Here is a 22,916-nt window from a genome sequence, read left to right as displayed (position 1 = left end):
AAACGTCAAACACACTAATTGAATGTTCGAAATTCAAATAGGTCATATAGAGTATGAAAGGAAGGGTTTTCCGAATTTAAGTTATCTTGCGATATAATATTGATGTTTCTCTAAAGCTTTCCGGCACATACGTCACTTTATTGACAATATGGGAATTTATTTTTTCACAATGTTTGCAACACTCGAACCAACTAAACAAATATGGCTGCTTTAAATTTAAAATGCGTTTTAACCGATATATACAATCAATTTTTACAAACTAATCATAATAAGATTAATCGATTAACATATTAGAACTGATTTATTTAAATTTTTATGAATTAAGTTCTTTGTTTAAGTTAAGTTTCTACACCTCTGACGGAAATCAAGTCTTTTGACACTATAAATTTATTACGCTATGTATACTAACATACGGTATTTCAATTGACTCACCACATATTTACTTATCAGATGCATTCGAGTGACTATAAGTTGAAGTGAGCACAATTTTATATAACTTAACACAGTCACAAAAAAATCACTTTTAAAAACTAGGTAACATCCGTCATTATTTGTTGTTTATGTAAAAAACGACAGGTGATATTATTTACGTCTCATAATGATTTAAAAATGCACAGCACTATATAATAACTCACATTTATAACAAGCACCCATAGATAACTATAAATATTCAAATAAACAATAACATTTATACGAATTCCGATTAAAACTGATCATTTCATTGAAACGCGGGCGTACGACATATCGGCGTTTTACGATACCAAGGAAAATTTTAAAATATGTCACTTTTGTTTTTTTTTGTAAGGCTGTTGAATCAATTTTTTTTGAATCAATGAAACTTATATACATTTAATTAGCTCATTATAACCCGAAAATATTTAAAAGGTATCAACCAGTGTTGCCAACTAACATTTTCAAAGTTCAGTGGATTTTTTGATTTTTTCTTCAAAACACCATTGATTGACAAAAATGTATGAAATTCTACGATTGTGTTTGGTGAAAGCGTGCATATTGACATAATCTCACAAGTGTCTTTTAAAAAAATCATGAAAAAGTGACTTTTGTTCATCACAAATATCATAATTTCTTCTTTTCCTGACAAAAATTTCAGTAGATCTACTGAAATTTCAGTAGACATGGAAACACTCAATCAACCCAGTGTTGCCAAGTCAAAATTTAAAAATTCAGTAGATGGACATGGCGACACTGACTATGCGATCAACCCAGTGCTGCCAAGTCAAAATTTAAAATTTCAGTAGATTTTGACAAAAAATTCAGTAGATTTCATAAAATATCAGTAGATTTTGAAAAATGTGGCTTATTAGATATGATTTAAAACTAATAAGAATAACAATAACTAATAATATTAATTTATTGTAAACAATGATGATATTAATGGGTAAAATGGCGCTCTTGGGTAGAGTTACAATGCTTTTTATGTCAATTTAGAAGTGTATAACATCAAAAAAGGTCATGCCTAAATCATTTCAAGTTTTTTATTAAAAGAATCATCAGTTAATTTACAATTATGGAGAAACACAAATATCAGTAGATTTCTTGAATTTCGAAAAAAAATAAAAAATTCTGTATATTGGCAAAAAATGTCAGTTGATCTACTGAAATTTCAGTAGACATGGCAACACTGGATCAACCATAGAATATTATTTCAAAATTTGATAACGTAACATTTTTTTTATGGCTGTTAAATGATAATTTTTTAAACCAATGAAACTTATATACATTCAATTAGCTCATATAACCCAAAAATATTCAAAAGGTATTCAACAATAATTGGTGTTATACATATTATTTAAATCATCAACCAGGATCAATCCACTGCTGGATAAAGGCCTCCCTAACCTGATTCTATTCCTTTCTGTCATTTGAATTCCTGTATTTATCAAAATCGGTGATATTATATTTATCCTCATATTCATATCGTCATCATAATCATCGACCAGAACCAATCCACTGCTGGATAAAGGCCTCCCTACCCTGATTCTACCCTGATTCTACTCCTTTCTGTCATTTGAATTGCTGTATTTATCAAAATCGGTGATATTATATTTATCTACATATTCGTATCGTTATCATCATCATCAACTAGGATCAATCCACTGCTGGATGAAGGGTTCCGCAACCTGATTCTACCACTAGCAGTTAAACGAATTTGTGATACTATACCTATTTATATCATCCTTATCAACATCGACCTGAACCAATCCACTGCTGGATTAAGGCCTCCCTAGCTTGATTCTATTCCTTTCTGCATTTTAATTGCTGTATTTATCAAAATCGGTGATTTTATATTTATCTACATATTCATATTGTCATTATCATCATCGACCTAAACCAATCCACTGCTGGAAAAAGGCCTCCCTAGCCTGATTCTACTCCTTTCTGTCTTTTGAATTGCTGTATTTATCAAAATCGGTGAAATTATATTTATCTACATATTCATATCGGTATCATCATCAACTAGGATCAATCCACTGCTGGATGAAGGGTTCCCTAGCCTGATTCTATTCCTTTCTGTCATTTGAATTGCTGTATTTATCAAAATCGGTGATATTATATTTATCTACATATTAATATCGTCATCGTCACCATCGACCTGATCCAATCCACTGCTGGATAAAGGCCTCCTTACCCATATTCTACTCCTTTCTGTCATTTGAATTGCTGTATTTATCAAAATTGGTGATATTATATTTATCTACATACTCATATCGTTATCATCATCATCATCAACTAGGATCAATCCACTGCTAGATGAAGGATTCCGCAACCTCATTCTACTACTATCAGCGAAATGTCAAACTGTCTGACGTGAATAAAAAACCCATCCCGAAGAGAAAACTATGGCGCCATCTATGCATACTTCACAATCATATTAAAATCCAACACCGCCAAGCCGTCTGCAAGACCTAGCGAGACAGACTGGCGAGAGCCAGCTGGCTCAGCTAGTGAAGATAAATGTCTCAAAGATAAAAGTCCTCATGAACTTGATTGTCTTCATGACTCAGACACTTATAATTAATATTCTTCTATCTAAAAAATATCTAAAAGTATATATGATTTCATTGCATAATTTTTAATAATTTTATACAGATTATGGCTTGGTGACACATGATTTAATTGAATTTTTAAAATAACTAACACTATAACTAATTTGTAATATCAGTTAAATAAAAACAAATACGTATGACCAATGACATTATTAATGGACGACGCACTCAATACAGTAGCTAGCAAGTAAATTCGCGCATTCGCATGTATAGGTAGACGTCACGCAATTTCCATTATGCGATATTACGCATCGGGAATTTATAGCAATATGACCTTTATTGTAATGGCGTTAGAGCAGTGTTTCTAATGTCAATGTTGATTCGAGCGAACCCGTTCAAACCGAACCATTCGGCAGACCCAACAAAAAGCATCAGGAATGTGCAGCAATATCACCTTTATTGTAATGGCATTAGAACAGATTATGCCATTCGGCAGACCCGACAATAAAGTGAGTGTCATTTTTTTCCCCAGATGATTCGTATCGCGTATGACTTATTAAGTTTAGTGTGCATTATTTATGTCGGATCTTAACAGCCTGCCCCCATCTTTCGCCACTGCAAAGGATAAAAGACACCCAAAAGGTATTACATCTATAAACTGCATAATTCCACGACGTACTTAATCCGTTTTAATGCAGACTCAGTATATTTTCGTAGCCATAGTGGTGTGTTATTAAGAAAACCACAGTGTGTACGAAAAAGAAAAACCACTTCCGTCAGGCGTGGGTATTAATTTCTCGCTTCCGAAGAGGCGCTCAGTGGATGTGAGCCGCTTAGTGGCGGATTACCAGGCGGTCGGTTTAGATTACGCGTTTCCACATTGACACACCGCTGCTCCTTCCCCATTCGTAAAAGTGCTTAGGCGATGTATTTTTGGACCGGGGTGTCGATATCACTTGAAAGTTGATTTATTTTCAGACTGATTGATTTGTATAATATTCGTAAATGTATAAATCTTAAAAGTGCTACTTGATCCACACTGTTAGAGCCGAGCCACACCGAGCGACTCTGGTCTCAAGATCAGTCGCCGAGACCAGACCGATGCATGCAGTGATATGGACCATGCCACTCGCGCGATCAGTAAAATCTCGTTCGTGCGCTCGGTCTGGTCTTCCGGTCTCTCTGGTCGGGCGATCGGTTGCGATGTATGAAAACATATAGCTATGTATTGAGCGCTGCCACCAGTGTTGCCAACCGTACTATAATTTTGGTCCGCGTACTATGTACGATATAAAATAGGTATAGTACGCCCAAAATACTATAATTTTGAATATCATACTATAATTTCGCAATCGAGTCGTCTTTGAAAATTTGGAAATCTGCGGCCCGCGGCGAAATATTTTTCCTAAAAAAAACACGAGCCGACTATGAAAAATGGGGAACCTGCGGCCCGCGGCGAAATAACACATTCTACTAAATTCTCCGTTATTTTTTTTTCTGAGAAACAAAAAACCTATACATTTTCAACAGATGACAACGCGTACTATATTTTATCCCCACATACTATAATTTTGGAGGCTCTGTACTATAATTCCACTATCAAAATATGGCAACACTGGCTGCCACACTAGGCGACCAGTCGCCGGCAGCCACGCCGCGGAGAGAACGTATTTTTTGCATACTTGCGTGTACATTCATTACTATAATTATTATTGGCTGCCTCTCTGGTCGCTGGCAAGTCGCCCGAGTAAATCGCACGAAGAGACCAGAGTCGCCGAGACCAGACCGATGTATGCTTGCTTGCGCGACTACTGGGCGACCAGGTGTGGCATGGTCCATATAACTGCATACATCGGTCTGGTGTCGGCGACTGGTCTCGAGACCAGAGTCGCCCGGTGTGGCTCGGCTCTTAGAGTATACGCTTCATAACTTTGCACCCCGGCTCTAGGATGAAAATGATTTTAATATATTCTAAAAATATTTTTTTACTTATGTATATTATCTATTAATGTATTTATTACTATATATGTTAAAACAGGTGAAAGGTAATCGCGCGATGAGGCGGTATCAGTATAGTAAAAAGTGCAAAGTTATAAAACGTATACATACTCTACTACAGGGGTTGCTAAAGAAATAGCTTATTGTAATTATCATATATAATTTAAAGGTGGTGGTAGGCTTTGGAGATTCGACATAAATAGTGCACACCAAACTTCAGTTATACTACTTATTTGTTTAAATTGTACTAAGAGCACAATAGAGCAATAAGAGCAAATAAAAAAATGTTCGTGTATCTATAAAATTTCTAATATTATGCCATTAAATCATACATAATGTTAGATATTTAATACATTAAAGAATATTTTTTTTGTCTATTATGGTTTGGCTTAGGCATGGTTTAATCTAATTTTAAAAACCATCTCCTATTTGTATTCTTAATTCAATGATAACAAATAAGTATGACTGACAAAGTGTACAGTATTTTTGTCGGAACTCCACAGCCTACTTCTAATATAATGGTTTGGCTTAATTGAAAATCTAGCTTATACCATCTGTATTTTTTTAATTCTTAGTTCAATGAAAACTAATAAGTATGACTGACAAAGCTTGGTGTGCACTATTTATGTCGAATTTCCACAGTTACACGAATAATTTTCAAGATTTAAGGTTTTGACTACACCTCGAAGAAATGTTTTAGTCTAGAAATGTAAGTCTTTCAGAAAAAAATACGACACCCCACGATTTCGAACCCGCGCCCCCTGGGATTCGCGAAGTGTAATCGGTTATCAATTTTCAATACATTATCCGAGTTTTGCAAAAAATATGCACGTTACATTTAAACGAATCAAAATAATAAATACCTGAATATTGTTATTATTTATAGCGCCTATATACGTGTATAGATTTACTTGCACCAATAGTGTGTATTTTAAACTATCTCGATAATAACTGCTTACACGTAAAAGTGCTGACTGTCTCGCCAATCTCATTCTTCGTGAATAAGCGAGACACGATGTTGTCATTTTGAGGTACAATTTGACAGAGTGTGAAAATCGGTTAACCTCAAATGAGTCTCTGCGCGGTGTAGTTCGTCTTTTTACCGGCAGATTCGCTACTATATATTGCACGGTCCAATTGTCGCGTGAAAATTCAAAAACTTCTGAACTTTTTTGATTCATGCATGCAATTAGTACTATTTTGATTTTGTTATGGCCTAGATAATACTTACTGTCAGCAGTAAATCCATGCACGTGTAAACGGCGTATTATAGTCTTTTGGTACTACATAATTGACTGACAGTAAATAAAGCTTAATTAACTCTTGAAAAACTAATAAATTACTAGTAGGTATATTGATGTATCTATTGCAAAGAAAGTTTTTAGAAAGTAGCCACTGCCTTCTAATGTTTCGACAATATTGATTGAAATCTGTCTGGCAAAAGTTAGCTTTACAATATAGGGTGGTTTTTAAACTTTCGGGATTGATTTTTTATCAATTTTTATGGAAAATAAAATAAAAACGAAAATATAACAGAAAAAATACTTTTAATAACAAAAAATAACTACATTAGAAATAAACTGAGTTTGATTTATACCCATGTGTAAGTTGCCGATTCATTTTATTTTTTCACATAAATTAATAAAAATGAGAAAAATTGGAAAAAAACAATGCTTCGCACTATTAACAAAATAATTCCACCATGATCTCATACGTTTTACGGCAGTTTCATATTTGTCTGACTAATTAGATTTATGAAGCGGAAAGGCCATAAGTACACCATGATTTGCTTTAGTATTTTAAATCTCGCAAACCCATTCATTAAGTCTTTACTATCAGAAACAGCAATCTCATATTAAATTCACATTATTATTTATATTATAATATTATTTACTCCATTAAACTTATGTATTTCCAAGATTGAACGTATACAATATTAACAATAAATGTCCTAAATAGTATAAATTATACTACATTTATTTTTGACCGATTTTATCAATGTTATTTGTAAATATAAAATTTTTATATTACAGTGGAAAAAATGCCAATCCCGGGATCAGAATTTTGGCTCGGGATTGGATTCCCTAGTAGCGACTAGCGATCCTATGGAAGTTTGCTGTTTTTTTAACGCATTTTTAATAAATTCTTTTTATAATAATATCTTCATCCTTAGTAGTAATAATATGTTAGGAATTTAATACTTTCAAAATGCCGTCCTTGGTATTATCATTAATAAATATTTACTAGGTATTTTTTATTGGTACTGACCGGAACATATGGCCCTCCACAAAGTTATATTATAAGACCCTTTTTTATGACAAATAGTTGTTCGAAATTCGCCCAACAGAATCAAACACATACTGAAAAAACATGATATTATTTGCTAGATGCGAAATTCATCCCACACTCGCAACTTCAGCGAAGGGTGCTCTGCCACCATATAACCGAAGGGATGACTGACATATTATTATGTGTCTCGTCTTTGAAACTGATATTTTAAATTAAAGCTAATATACATTTATTCGCATACAAATTATATAGTGGTTTGTATATTTTCGTGACTACACAACTAATGTGCAAATTCTGTAGTTTGAAACAACACACGTCCATCAATGAATATTTCCATTAAATGTATGTTAATTATATATAGTTCATAGCGTAAAAATTGCGCGCTTAAATAGAAAAAAAATCCACAAGACAATACGTTGCTACTTCCAATAAAACGGTAAAATAGTTTTCCTTAATATGTTTTCCACTTTTATTTTCTTTTATTTTGTTAACTGTCAATTCATGATGGAACTGCATTGTATTTTTTTTGTAGAACTTATTCCACGTTTAATCAATAAATTAGAACCGGTTTTGTCCGCCTCAGAGGGACATTTTCAACTGAAAATGTTGATTAAAATGATTGAAATTGTCCTTCTGAGGCGGACAAAACTGGTCCTAATTTATTGATTAAAAGTGGAATAAGTACTACAAAAAACTGCGTTTAAACAAAACGTTTAAAAAAATTAAACAACAATGTTTTCCACTCGCAGCGAAATACAATACGCGCATCGCACGGCCACTCACAGTATGCTTTGTTGCTAAAATACATAATTTTTAATAAATTGGATTGAGTAAACGAAATAACTACCTAACAAAACAAAATAAATTCGTATTCATACCTATCTCGAAATTATCAATTTTGCCCTTGTCATAAATTTACTGAAAACCGCCGATATAGTGTTAGGGAATGGCTTAATCAGGAGGCCAGTGGTCCTACTTTGGCAACATTGAGTTAATGAATGGATACGGCGGTAGACTAGTGTATGTGATCTATATTCTAAGGATGCAATACATTTCGCTAAGTTGATGGTATGGAACTACTAATAATTCATTAAGTTTGGCAGATGTACATATCAGCGAAGAACCAGGAATCGATTAGAGTGGAATGACCTACCGAAAGCTTTAATTCAGCTTGCTTAGGCCCGTTTCAAACGGGACACCGGTGTCGCACTCGTATTAATAAACGAGGCCTTTGTCTTCGAATAAAAGGGCCTCTGTATTATGTTTATGAACGCCCCAGAGCTAATAAGTCAACGAGTGCCCGGTGCACTTTTCCGTCGGCCGCTACATTCTCAAGCCGCCAATACACTTGTTTTTATTACCGCAGCCAGTTTTATGTTCTAATTTATAACGTGAAATTATGAGTTGACTCATTAGCTCTGGGGCGTTCATAAACATAATACAAAGGCCCCTTTATTCGAATACAAATGCCTCCTATATTTATATACGAGCGCGACGCCGGTGTCCTGTCTGAAACGGACCTTAGACTTTATTTTAAAAAGCCTTAAACTTATGTCTTCCATGTATTTAAAAAAAAAACTATCTTGATGAAAAGTATTTGGATTGCTGCCCACCGGTTGTAGATATGTGTAATACCTCTCCTGGATTCCTTTAATTACACATGTACGGATTCGCTTTAAAGTTTTCTAACAAACCCGAAATATATTATTAGCAGGGCCCGCTGTTCGCGTAGACCGGGGACACAGAAAACTCAATCAAAGTTTGAGAAACATTTTGAGCTGGAGATGTGTCGACACACGAAGGGTTTTCTATTAAGCTCACGTGGAGAGGGTGTGAACTTTTTCAATTATTTTGTGCTTGAAGCATGGGTTGAGTATTATTTCTGAGTAGTGTTTGGGTGATGTTTGATTTAGTAGTGTCATCAGAATAAGAGATCAGTGTTCCGCCGCTGTTTAATTAGTGAATATTTTTTTCGTTTTCCGATCAAAGATCGCAATCGTGTCGGGAGACCAAAAAACGCTACGAGAAAATCTAATTTTATATGATGCATTTATAGAAAATATAAACTGAAAGATAAATAAATAAAAAAACTATCGCTTTTTGTGGGTGTAACGAATTTCGACTCGCTGATATAGTGTGTAATAATATATTGAATTTTGGATACCTGAGTCAAGGCAATTCGTGCAATTAATTATGACAGTGAAAACAGATCTGGAAAATGTGGGTTATTTTTTTTTTTTTTTTTTTTCAGAGTAAATCGTAAAAATGTTATATCTGAGATAGAGATGACAAATGGACTTGGATCTTTATTTAAAGCTTTTCTTTTAATAAATATGGTTGGGCCAAATTGTAGTTGCAGTCATTCTTAGTCACCACCTACTCAAATCCCTTTATTTATTATTATCACAAGACCAGACGACGAGCAATTACGGGCCATAAAGACCGTGCTTGCGAATAACATTGAGTCAGCTCAGATGATATGCAGCAATCGGATGTGGGCAAGTTTGTTATAACAACTTTACCATCGATACCTACAGAGTGACTTCAAGACAGCCGTCGGGCGTGAGTCAGCGCAAGAAAACGAACGGGTACGTGTTGTCACACCGCGTTAAACAGAGTAATTCAAGAGTTAGCACAAAACAACTGGTGTGCGTGTTAGCCTGTTACCGCTAAACCACAGTTTATTGATTAATTCAATTATTATACAGACTGATTGAGAAGTTGTTCGTGGGCCACGGCTGGGTCAGCTTGATATAGTGTGATTGTCGTCCAAGTGATACTTCTGAATACCTGGCAAGCCGTGATACCGGGTCTCATCATTTATCAACCTCATACCTATACAGTGTACCGTCAAGTGCCGCGCACCGGGTAACCCAACAAACAATACCGCGCAACCAGACCACGGAGCCATCATCAACATCATAAAAGGTCAGCGTCTGGCATCCCCCCCTAGATAAGAAATCCACCACCATCACCTTCAAATTATACAGTCCACTGCAAAAAGCACCACAAAAATATGATACACTATATTATGTAGTATTAAAAGAATGCTTGGAATTTTCTTATGACACTATTACACGTTGGAATTCAAAGTGTAAAATTTCCCGCCACGTGATGTTCGTATTGAAAACGGTATTAAATAACCGTAAAAATTTGTCAGATGAAGCGTTTCTCGGTAATACTAATTTCGGGATTGCAACCCTAATAATAATCCGACAATATGAATGGAATACGGCTTCCAAAATGTTTCAATGAACAGTTTTTAATAATCTTTTTTATATAGTAAACTTTGTTAATCCGTATTGTATAATAAAGTAATTTAGAACCGCGCTATATCAGACCTTTCATATCCTCTATCACGGATGGTGAACCTTTTTCTATAATATGTTTCTCATAGTATAATATTATGTACTGTTAAAACAAAATTCCTGTGTAAATAAATATAATAAAACCTAAAATATTCAGAGTTCATTTCTTTTAAAATACATTCTCCAATAATGTTATTTCATCGCACTCGTCAACATGTCAAAACATGGTTTCTCATGGAAAACGAGAGAATATATTATATATCGGTTAAAATGTAGATCACTCTTTATTTGGTCTATTCAGGGCCCACGTGCCGTATAAAGATCGAAAATTACGAAATTTATATATACTTTTAGGAGCTAAGCCTTAACAAGATATATATTTTACAGGAAAGGTGTATATGTCATTATGATGCCCTATCATTTCTCATCTTGGGAATCATCATTATATGATCACACAAATGAAATTAATACCATTAAAGAGTATTATTGTAAACGTTGACATTTTAAAAATTGATTATAAATAGTACTGTTCGAATTATTTATTTGTCAGCAAGTGCCACCATACATTTAATATTCTGTAAATTTTCCATTAGAGTATATAAATATAAAAATTTATAGACACGCGTCGTTCATGTACGATTGACTTGAAACATGTGAGTCAGAGCATTCCCGTCAAATAGTCGTACCCCATGCTTTATGCACATAAAAAACTACGTTTTCATCTAACCGAGAATATGAGTGAACTTCGTAACGCTGCGAAGGCAGGAGCGAGTCAGACGGTACACAGTGAACGCTCTGACGACAGAAGTCCGAGCATTCTCCGTGAATAGGTTCGATGAGATTGTTTTTTTGTGTGACTCGAATGACCTAATCAATGAGAACGAAACATGACATATAATTGATGTGAAGACTTCTGGTCAAATTTAAGTATTTACCTCATTTCCCATGACTAATTACATCGTTTTAATTTTATTATCTCGACTCCATTTTTTCCCAGTTTATAAAATTCTTTGCCCGCGTATCAAGATTAACCATCCCTGTTCTACATTATGGTTCTTTCTGAATGTTATTAGTTTTAGTGTACATTCGCAGTTTGCTATCTCCGCTTGGAATGATATAATTATTTTCGCCATTTCCTTGCACTGAGTGCTGAAGATAAGAATTATTTTTTAACACAATGCGTCTAACTTCTACACTTCAAACTATAGTTCTTCAAACTACTCAATGGTTTTCTCTTCCTCCACGGCAGTTCCCGGGGTGGGGTTTTGTTTCCTCCATGAGATATAATAATCTGTTTCTGTACAAATATATAATCATTTTTATTTATCATGTATTGACAAACCGTTCCCATCTCTTTCCGCCCCAAGTGAAGGGATGGAGAGAATGGACAATAACTAATCCTTGTCAAAAATACGTTCAATATATTATATTCGTAGGTTTAAACACTTTACTTTACCACATTGGAGATAATTTCTTGTTATGGAACGGAAATCTTTTTTTTATTGCACTATCACAAAATTTAAAAACAATGACAATCCGATAAAATATACATACTTCGAAACCTTTTTATCTTCTTCGCCCACATAATACTTATATTTACTGAGTTCTTGGTTAGTTTGCTAATGCACTTTTCACATTATTTTATTAATAGTAAAAAAAGTCTTTGTTCAAGGACTATTTAATATTTTAAATATGTGATTGAAAGATCCTAGCCTGCGCGCTTGAGGATATGGGGCCCATGATAGAATTCACTAATTTGTCAATGAACGATGATAAATTTGGATTGATTACTATTAAAATTGATTGTGCTAATAAACAAGCACATTTTTCGCGTGAAAATAATATAAGTAGGTAGTGAAACCTTGTTTATTACAATGTTTTTATTAGGTCGTATTCTTATTTGTCCGGTGGTTGTTTATCCGATACAAATCTTGGAATCGATTTTAACTAACTTCCAGACTAGCTAGACATTTGAAACTTTTAGAATATATTAGAACACGATGCCAATGCATATTTTTAATACTTCTAGCCATCTTTAAGTAGAATTAAATTCATTTTTAGTTAATTCTGTTTTGTATGAAAAGTTATTTCGGAAGAAATCCGTAATCCAATCCACTATTATTGGTTGCTAAGGAGGTGGTCCTAGCAACAAAATTATTAATATACACGTGCGTTACTATGAAAACCAATATGAATGTCAAAATGACATTTCAGTATTATCAAGTAATTTTTTTTTTTGATCGTTTAAGCTAGTCAAATCATAGTTATATTATGATTCAACAGAAAATTTAAAAACGTTGCATATAAAAAGTTCTTTTTATCTTGTAATTATTATATATTTTTTTTTCATTTTTGTATTAGTACATTGTTGACTGTTTAAAAAGGCATTATTTAATGAAATAAAGGGGGGAGGCGCCAAGATCAGATTTTTTTAAAAGGGAGGCGTAGTAACATAAAGTTTGGAAACCACTGATCTACTCTATTAATTTGTAAGGGGGTCGGTAATATATGTACCAGCCGATATACGTGCGAGTGGTGACATGCCTACCGGGATTGAACGACATTTTTAGTCGAATAATTAAATCCAATTGACAAAAACAATGACCCCACATCCCGTCTAAATAGTTTCTCAGAATGCTATATACATACCAGTATTGGTTCAAGTTGTAAAGCTTAATTACTTAACAAACAATTAATTCATGTATTCAAGTCTTTGACACCGGAAATAAATGCTTTAAAACAAAAAAGAATGGCTTGAGATTTTTGCCTAAGTTGATTATGAAATCCGTGATGCATATTATAATATGTAAATAAATTATTATAGTGGTTATGTTATCAATATCATCATGCCCAATGGGTATGGCATATACACATATTATTTTTCAATTTGTCAGTCAGAGTATGGGCCTAATAGGTTGAACAAGTGGTCAACACCCATTTATAAAAAAAAGAAAAATCTGTAATACAACCTCCACTCTGTGGAGGCCCAAATGATCCTCTCAGGATTGAACATGGTGAAGTAAGTAAGTTATCATCATAATCAGCTGGAGTACGCATGCAACTAAATGAAGGCTTCCCTAAGCTTTATTCACTATCGTTGTTTCTAACACATATTGTTTTTCAATTTGTCAGTCAGAGTATGGGCCTAATAGGTTGAACAACTCGTCAACACCCATTTATAAAAAAAAAAGAAAAATCTGTAATACAACCTCCACTCTGTGGAGGCCCATATGATCCTCTCAGGATTGAACATGGTGAAGTAAGTAAGTTATCATCATAATCAGCTGGAGTACGCACGCAACTAAATGAAGGCTTCCCTAAGCTTTATTCACTATCGTTGTTTCTAACACATATTGTTTTTCAATTTGTCAGTCAGAGTATGGGCCTAATAGGTTGAACAAGTGGTCAACACCCATTTATAAAAAAAAAGAAAAATCTGTAATACAACCTCCACTCTGTGGAGGCCCATATGATCCTCTCAGGATTGAACATGGTGAAGTAAGTAAGTTATCATCATAATCAGCTGGAGTACGCACGCAACTAAATGAAGGCTTCCCTAAGCTTTATTCACTATCGTTGTTTCTATAACTTTGCGGTGGCACTCACTTCTAGATAACTTTTGGACTTCGTTAAAAAACGGAATTCTTTGAAAATCTTCTGAATTCTCTATCATAAGCATGGCCCCCACATCCTGAAGCGGCCCCCCTACCTATCGTTAAGGCTAAAGAGGTTAAAGGCAGTACGATGCTCTGCTCAAATGATGTTCGAGGGAAAATTGAGGGTATTCTTTTTAGCGAGTTTTTGTATTTTTTAATACATCCATTTCAATTACTGATTTGTCGAGTATTAATATAAAATAATAAAAAAATGCATCACATGATAACATACTTTTAAGTGATTATACTGTAGAAGAAAAATACCGCCGCATGCTACTTTTGTTACTGTTAGAGCAAATTTTTTATTCGTTTATCCCACTTATCTAGTCAGCCGCCGCGCCGGGCCCCCAGGTTTGAACCCTGCCAGTCCCCCTTTGTGGGGGCCATGATCATAAGGCTGTACGTCGACTGATGCGGGGCCCGAACAATAGACCCACTGTCAGGCCAGAATCGAACTAAACAGAACGTTTAATACAGTAACACCCGAAAAGACCCGAGAAGAAGTACGCAAGACGAAGCCTGAATTTGTTGCACTAATAAAGAAATCGTAAATAATACATGAGATTAAAACAAATTGTTTTTCACCTACGCTCAATAATTGTTCGCGGCGGTCAATTTTCTGGAAACCCACGTTGTTTACTAGTTTGTTATAGGTACTAGAATAATTTATACGCTGATACGAAAGTTGGAGAAACAATTTATTACGTTCAAACATTTTTTGCTCAGTGGCAACGTGACCGCAAGAATGTTAATTGGATATGATCGAATCGATTTGTTCCAATTAGTCGATTGGGAATCTTGGCTTTTTATAGTTTGACATTTATTTTATTAATAACAATGATTGAAACTTTGAGAGACATCGAATTCTTATTGATATATAAATAAACAATACCTACTTCGGAATTCATACTATTATTTCTACTTTGTTTATGACTATTTCTTGTTCATCATCCGAAATAACAATATTATAATATTTTCTGGCTTCATATATGCATATTGAGACAGAATAACGTAGGTACATACTTTGAAAACACATCAGAGGAATATAATATAACCACTAGAAAAAATATTTTTGAAAAAATACGATGCCCAGTAGGATTCGAACCCGCACCCCTATCATGTGATCTACCAACTAAGCTATGTGCGTCTTATCTAATTGCGATAAATTGACTAGTAGCTATCTAAATTGCGTTAATTTTTGGAATTTTCCGCTTTAGTATTTTAAAATAAAATATAAATTTATTATTACCTTAATTACTAACCTTACTAAAGTAAACTGCTAGTTGATTTCGTAGCAATTAGATAGGACGCACATAGGTTAGTTGGTAGAGCATACGGCAGGGGCGCGGTTTTGTATACGGCTGGGTGTCATATTTTTTCCAATTTTTTTTTTAATAGTGGTTATATTATATTTTCCTGATGTGTTTGTTCAATAAAGACTGTTACATTCTTAAATCTTTTGAATTATTCATTGAATAACCTTGAATTGAATAATTGTCACCTCTTTTGTAAGAGCTAAATTGAATGTGTGTAGTTTTAATCTGTTTTCGACTTAGTTCTTAAAGTCCGGAATTTTACTTTTCTATATATCTAACAATATTGCATAATATATGTATATGACTTTAATCTTCTAGCTCCATTAACTAAGAACTTTTCAAGTTACAACAGAGGTGACGATGTTTTATTATGTATATTTTTCTCTGAAATCAAAATGAACTTATCTTTACTTTTTTGTTTGCTGTTAATAGAAGTTTTCAAAAAAAGTAGCCGTCTTTATCATCAAAAGTGTCAAAATACAAAATCTTCTCGAAATCGCTGCGTGATATAGAGAAGAAAAAACTAAATCTCAAGGCACTTTCAAAACCAAACATCACAGTAATTATGACGCGTTGTTTTTCGTCCGCGCCAGCCGGCCGCTAAAAGGTTAATTACGTTCAACCCAGTAAAAAATCCCGGGCGAAGTCTCGGGGTGAAAAAGACCCCGTCACGGTCGTTTGAGTGTTTACAGTCTGGCCCCGGGGAGGGCCTAATTATGTTCAGTCGCCTAATTATAGGCTTCTTATCAAGGGCCAACCCTGCACTGACTACGCTTTCTGATGGGGTCGTTTCAGCTTACGGGGTTGTTTGACGCCCCGCGCTATGTGCTGGGGAAATTGACCAACTTTTATATGGCGCCTCTCGAATACTTTTGTTGGATGGTTCGGAAGTTTTTAGACCTGTTAGGGTTTCAATGGGGACTTGGATGGTTCATCGCCGCTTAGTCATAACACAAAAAAGTATGAAGTATTTGTTAGAAGCCTGATGTATGATGCTTAATATTAGGTATGAATAGATTGGGTTTAACAGATTTCTATAGCTTGAATAGACTAATATTAAGTATTCACTTTATTACTGGTACTTAACTATTTCCGGTTCCAAAGTTGAGTGAGTATAAGAGACATATAAGTAAAACATCATCAGTTTACACATTACTAAATATCAATTTCTGCTTTGCACGAGATCCTGTATACCATAAAATGTTATTATTTTACAAATACTAAAAAATGTAATATACCCCTTTGGAATAGTAATAAACGATAATTTAAAAACAATACCACATTTTAACGGAATGTTGAAATTAGTATAATTTATAATGGCGTATTTAAGGGCGATGCTTATAACAGCAGAGGCACCTAGCGGAAAAATACGAAGCTTGTAATTTGAGACATTTTTTGATAATTTACAATTTCAACTGTATTAATTAATGAATATGTATCTCAAAAAAAATTTTTTGAGTCAAAGATAAACTTACAATTTTATTGTAAAAAAAATGTGAATTCGTTAGATGTTTATGTCAACAGTTACGTTATTATTACATTGTTTTATGGTCATATTTATTATTAAAATTTTGTTTATTAAGTTTTCAATTTTTTGCCGTGTAGATTTTTTACTAATTCATCGTTTTAATATTTTCTATATTTATTTCAAAAAAAAACATCGATTTTTATAAAAATATAAATGTGTAGGTATAACTAATCTTTATATCAATTTTTATTTTAGGTATGGTCCCAATATTGAAGCTCGTAATGCAGCCATTGTTTTCTTCCAAAAATGACATTTGTGTTCAGTATTGTTTGACAAATCAAAAAGGAAAAAAAAACACGGTAGTACAGCGTATAAAAATTGTTAAAATTTATTACAACAATAATGAATCTACTCGAGCTATGTTTCGGGTATAACGTGAAATTTATGGTTAAAGTAACCTACAGAGCTTATTATTCGTATTTTAATTAGATAATTAGAGTCAAATGGTAATTAATACTTGTGATAATACGAATTCAACCCATCAAAAACGGACGTAAAGGTACTGTTGAAAATATCTGTGTTGTGAATCAAAGTGTGGATGAATATCCAGAACAATCAATTTACACGCCGTTCTCAAGAACTTATACTTTCTTATGGCACTACATGGAATATTCTTCATAAAGATTTGTATTTAAAAAAAAAATGCTCACAATCTTCAGCGTTGAAGCTCATTTTTGGTTAAATGGTTTCGTAAACAAGCACAATTGTCGTATTTGGAGTAATGAAAACCCACATGCTATTTTGAAACACCTTTACATCCACAAAAATTAACAGTTTACTGTGGTTAATGGTCTGGAGGTATAATTGGACCGTATTTTTTTGAAAACGAAAATGGCAATGTAGTTTCTAATGGAGAACGCTACCGAAACTTGATTTCTGATTTTTTCAGGCAACTTCGTCACTGTTCTGGCAGAAAACACTAATTCGAAAAAATTACATATTGAGTTAGTACCAAAATGTTCCATATTTCAAACTTTACCGTCTGGAAACCTTCTTAATAAATAAACAGTCTTTATTTTAAAGTCATCCCTTTTCCGATTACTTAATAAACTCACATGATAGACCATTATTTCAAACATTTTAACAACTTCAAAGTCAAATTACTCAAAACTAGTATTCTCCAGTTAGTGTGTTCTGCCAGAGCAGAGACGTTATTTAAATTTCAATTAAAAACATGTATCTCTTATTTGATAACCCTTTGTAAACCAATCCATTATGTATCCTACCATAAATAATTATAATCCAATTATGGTTTTTATACATACCTACAAGTGATAAAACTAAAGATTATGTAAATTATAATTATTCAAATAACTTTATATTTTCAATTTACATCGAGTAACCTTCCTAGTTTGATTGTATTCAACGCCGTTTAAAGTCAGGTCGCGGCACTGAATTGATATTTCCGATGGTAGTGGTAGTTATTTATTGTTCGCAGTAAATGAAGATTTTCGATTGATTGCATCTTTCGTTCTTATAAATTAACGTATTACCATTTTATTATTATATGAAATAACTATCGTTTTATGCAAACACTTTACTTCCATTCGAGTATGAGAAATAAATAGCACTATGATCGAAATTCATACTTTTGTATCGCAGCCTGAATATAGTGGACTTTGAATGTATTAATCTACAATATTTTTGAATCTACATTTCATATAAAACTAACTAAAAGTAAATTCCCATATTCGCAACATGAATGAAAACGTCACACTTGTTTGATATACCTGCATAATGTATTGTTTACAATATCTATGAATTTTGACATATATTATGGAATTCGATTTTTGAAAATTAAAAAAAAAAACTTTCACGAAATACAAATGAAAGCTTTATAGTCTGTCAACCAAGCAGACAAGTGTCAGTGAAGTATCAGATTAGAGTGGAGAAGTGAATAATAAACGCAGCATTACATGATTTTTTAAGGTTGTCCCCCTCATTCTACAACAGTCATTGTGCACATTGTCTTCTTAATTGATTCGATCATTTTTTAAGAATATGTAGAGAATATAAATCATATAAAACGTTGCAAGTGCCTACTGCCTAGTGCCTACAGTATGTTGTTTTGCCAGCTCGACAGAAAGATGGTGAAACTTGCAAACATGAATAACATAATAGTCGATTTTTAACATGAGATATACCTATCCGTATATGTAAATTTGATTATTAAGCATATTATAATCAACTCAATTGGAAAACCTTACGGGTGTTCATAAATCGTGAGACAATCAACACTAATTACAAGATAAAAAGAACTTTTTATATACAACGCTTTTAAATTTTCTGTTGTACGATCAATTATAGAAATAATACTGAAATGTCATTTTGTCACTCATATTGATTTCCATAGTAACGCACGTCCATATTAATAATTTAGTTGTTAGGTTACCAATAATATTGGATTGGATTATGGATTTCTTCCGAAATAACTTTTCATACAAAACAGAATTAACTGAAAATGAATTTAATTCTACTTAAAAATGGCTAAAAGTATTAAAAAATGCATTGGCACTGTGTTCTGATATATTCTGTTTCAAATGTCTAGCTAGTCGGGAAGTTAGTTAAAAATCGATTCCAAGATTTGTACCGGATAAACAACCACCGGACAAATAAGAATACGACCTAATAAAAACATTGTAATAAACAAGGTTTCACTTCCTACTTATATTATTTTCATGCGAAGAATGTGCTTGTTTATTAGCACAATCAATTTTAATAGTAGTCAATCCAAATTTATCATCGAATTGACAAATTAATGAATTCTATCATGGGCCCCATATCCTCAAGAGGCTAGGATCTTTCAATCACATATTTAAAATATTAAATAGTCCTGAAACAAAGACTTTTTTTTACTATTAATAAAATAATGTGAAAAGTGCATTAGCAAACTAACCAAGAACTCAGTAAATATAAGTATTATGTGGGCAAAGAAGATAAAAAGTTTTCGAAGTATGTATATTTTTAAAATTGTACGTTTTCCAAAATCTTGTAGCCTAGGTAATAATATCCTCCATATTATGAAAAGAGTCCCAGATTAGATTTATGTAAAATAAATAATAACTTCATTTATTGCACACAATTTTTAAACATATTTAACTAGCAATTAAGAAGTAAAGGTCGCCACAATTGAAAATATACGCAATATATGAAACATATTCGTATCTTATATATCTAGTAATTTTTCTATTCTTATAAATATATAACTACAGATTTCATTTTCTGCGAACTGTTCAACCCATTTCAACTTACAATCCCCTACTTGAGGATTTATTAGAAACAGGCAGGAACCTTAGAAGGGAAAATTGTAGACTCTTTGTGCTTTTTTCTTATTTTCATTTGGGTCAAATACAGATATTTTCCGTACAATGATGTTTTTTACGAGATACCCGCACACCATACGTATTGTTATTGTGACAATCTAATAAAAAATATCGTATATTACATATATTGGAAGTTTAGTTTACGGTTCATGATTTCCTCGTCCTCGCCTATCTTTTTGCGCTTGGTATGTAGGCGTATATCGTGGCTTATTGAACGTGGTTCGCATTTAAATGTTGTGCTTCTAAAGTAATTTCACATTCGCAACCTCACAACCAGTGTTCCGTTTAATGTTATGTTGCATATTTGCACAGTAGGTACAACATATAGGTGGTGTACTAATAAGACATGAAAGATACAAAATTCATATACTATGAGTGGATAAGGAAGCAGACAAGGGTTTGCGATGTAATAGAGTTTATTAAAAGCCTTAAATGGAGATGGGCTGGACACATAGCTCGAAGAAGAGACAATCGTTGGACAATTCTAGTCATCCAGTGGTATCCAAGAAATACAAAACGTCCGCAATGTAGACCTATAGGCCGCTGGATCGATGAAATGATAAAGTTCTGCGGAAGTACGTGGCAAGGAAATGCACAAGACCGAGAGAAGTGGAAGCAGCTTGAAGAGGCCTTCGTCCAGCAGTGGATAGATTAAGGCTGATGATAATGATGATGATGATGATGATACTATGGAATTGCTGGATTTCTTATATTTATCTACTTAATGACATGCGGATTCTTTCCTTGTGATAATGATAATAAAATTTTCCGGTTCGTTTTCTTCTGGGTATGCTATCAATGCAATCCCTGTCCACCTGACGAGTGATTGTTCTTTGAGATTTATTTTTACTTCTTCGTGGGTTCATTTACAAAGTGTCTATACTGGTAAATATCAATTTCATGATCCCACCAAGATCACTCGTAACTTTGCAGTCTTGCGAAGTTGCGATGTGTCGTAGTGTTGTATATCGTGCGATTAACCTGCTTGATGGCACTATAAAGGTTGATTTTTTAAACCATCATATTCGTGGATGTGTTAAATAGGTTAAATTTGTAATTGTTTTTATCATTTTACTTTAATATTTACACAAGAACATACTTTCTCTTCTATTTTCTTGTTGTATTGGTTGTTATTTGCAGTTAAGTTATTTTTATATTTTGTATTATGTCGCATCGGCCAATCACTGTAATGCCATAATACTATTTTTTCTAAATAAATAAATGAACGTCAAATCATTAATAAGTATAATTTTACAGTGTTTTATAACTTCCGAAAATTTATCAGTTTACAAATTGTATTTAGGTTGTTAACAAGATTAAGGTATGTACAGGATAGCTGATTTCTCAAAATCAGTTACATTTCCAGCATGTTGCTGTTAGCAAGTAGCCAATTCAAAAATGTAACTTACCCAGGCTAATTTTTTTCGAGCCGAGAGAGTGCGTTGTAATCAGGAGCCCCGCCAATAAGTTAGAAATTACAATTTCATTCTAAACAACAATTCAACAAGCGTGTTTAATTATCATATAAATTAGTATCGAAATAAATGTGTTTGGTCGGACCGTAAATGAAATACCTACCTATTATCAATTATTACATTATCACTAGGATATCGAGTTCCTTGTCATTCCTCGTAAAGCAACATAAGCCCAGTATCACAATAAGTAGGTAATAAAAATATTCATTACCTATATAAAAACTAATTAATAAGAGAATAATATTCAGTTGACATGTTACCCAGGATTAAATCAGAAAAAACCCCGTATGCATGCATGCCTTGGAATAAAATATTTTTGAAATAAAGCAGAATGTGACCTAAATCTTTGTGATATACATTTGCCTCACATAAGGCATGCTGGCTCCCCATAATTATTCTATTATCTGAGAACAAGGCTTAATTAATAGATCCCATCTTATCTAAGGTTTGACTCACACTCACTATTCGTTTGATATGGCTTCTCAAAAGCTGCGTAGTGGCGACAGACTGGTATTTCAAACAACATGCTTTAGAATAATAACGCATTCGTTGCTATGTGAAATTTGTAATATGCATAAGAAAAAATAAGATAATTACAAGATAAAAAGAACTTTTTATATACTTACAACGTTTTTAAATTTTCTGTTGAATCATATAAACTTGACTTGACTAGCTTAAACGATCAAAAAAATTTGTACTTGATAAAAATAATATTGAAATGTCATATTGATTTCTTTAGTAACGCACGTATATATTAATATAAATAATTTAGTTGCTAGGACCCACTTAGCAACCAATGATAGTTTTACTTTTTACGGATTTCTTCCGAAATTATACTGAAATGTCATACTGATATCCATAGTAACGCACGTATATATTAATAATTTAGTTGCTAGGACCCACTTAGCAACCAATAATAGTTTTACTTTTTACGGATTTCTTCCGAAATTATACTGAAATGTCATATTGATTTCCAGAGTAATGCACGTATATATTAATATAAATAATTTAGTTG

At 33.3% G+C, this 22,916-nt stretch overlaps 1 protein-coding gene across 1 annotated transcript in view; it reads left to right on the top strand.

The window, feature by feature from the left end:
* Positions 1-22,916, top strand: part of LOC147075805 (uncharacterized) — a 722,814-nt gene that overhangs the window by 165,841 nt on the left and 534,057 nt on the right. The gene's annotated exons all lie outside the window — the stretch shown is intronic.

This window comes from Rhyacophila brunnea, unplaced genomic scaffold (genome assembly GCF_057557595.1).
Source record: "Rhyacophila brunnea isolate RB1 unplaced genomic scaffold, BYU_Rbru_1.0 scaffold_14, whole genome shotgun sequence".
In the NCBI taxonomy this organism is placed as follows: Eukaryota; Metazoa; Arthropoda; class Insecta; order Trichoptera; family Rhyacophilidae; genus Rhyacophila; species Rhyacophila brunnea.
Note: the sequence above shows the minus strand (reverse complement) of the source record. Positions and strands in the feature narration are given on the sequence as shown.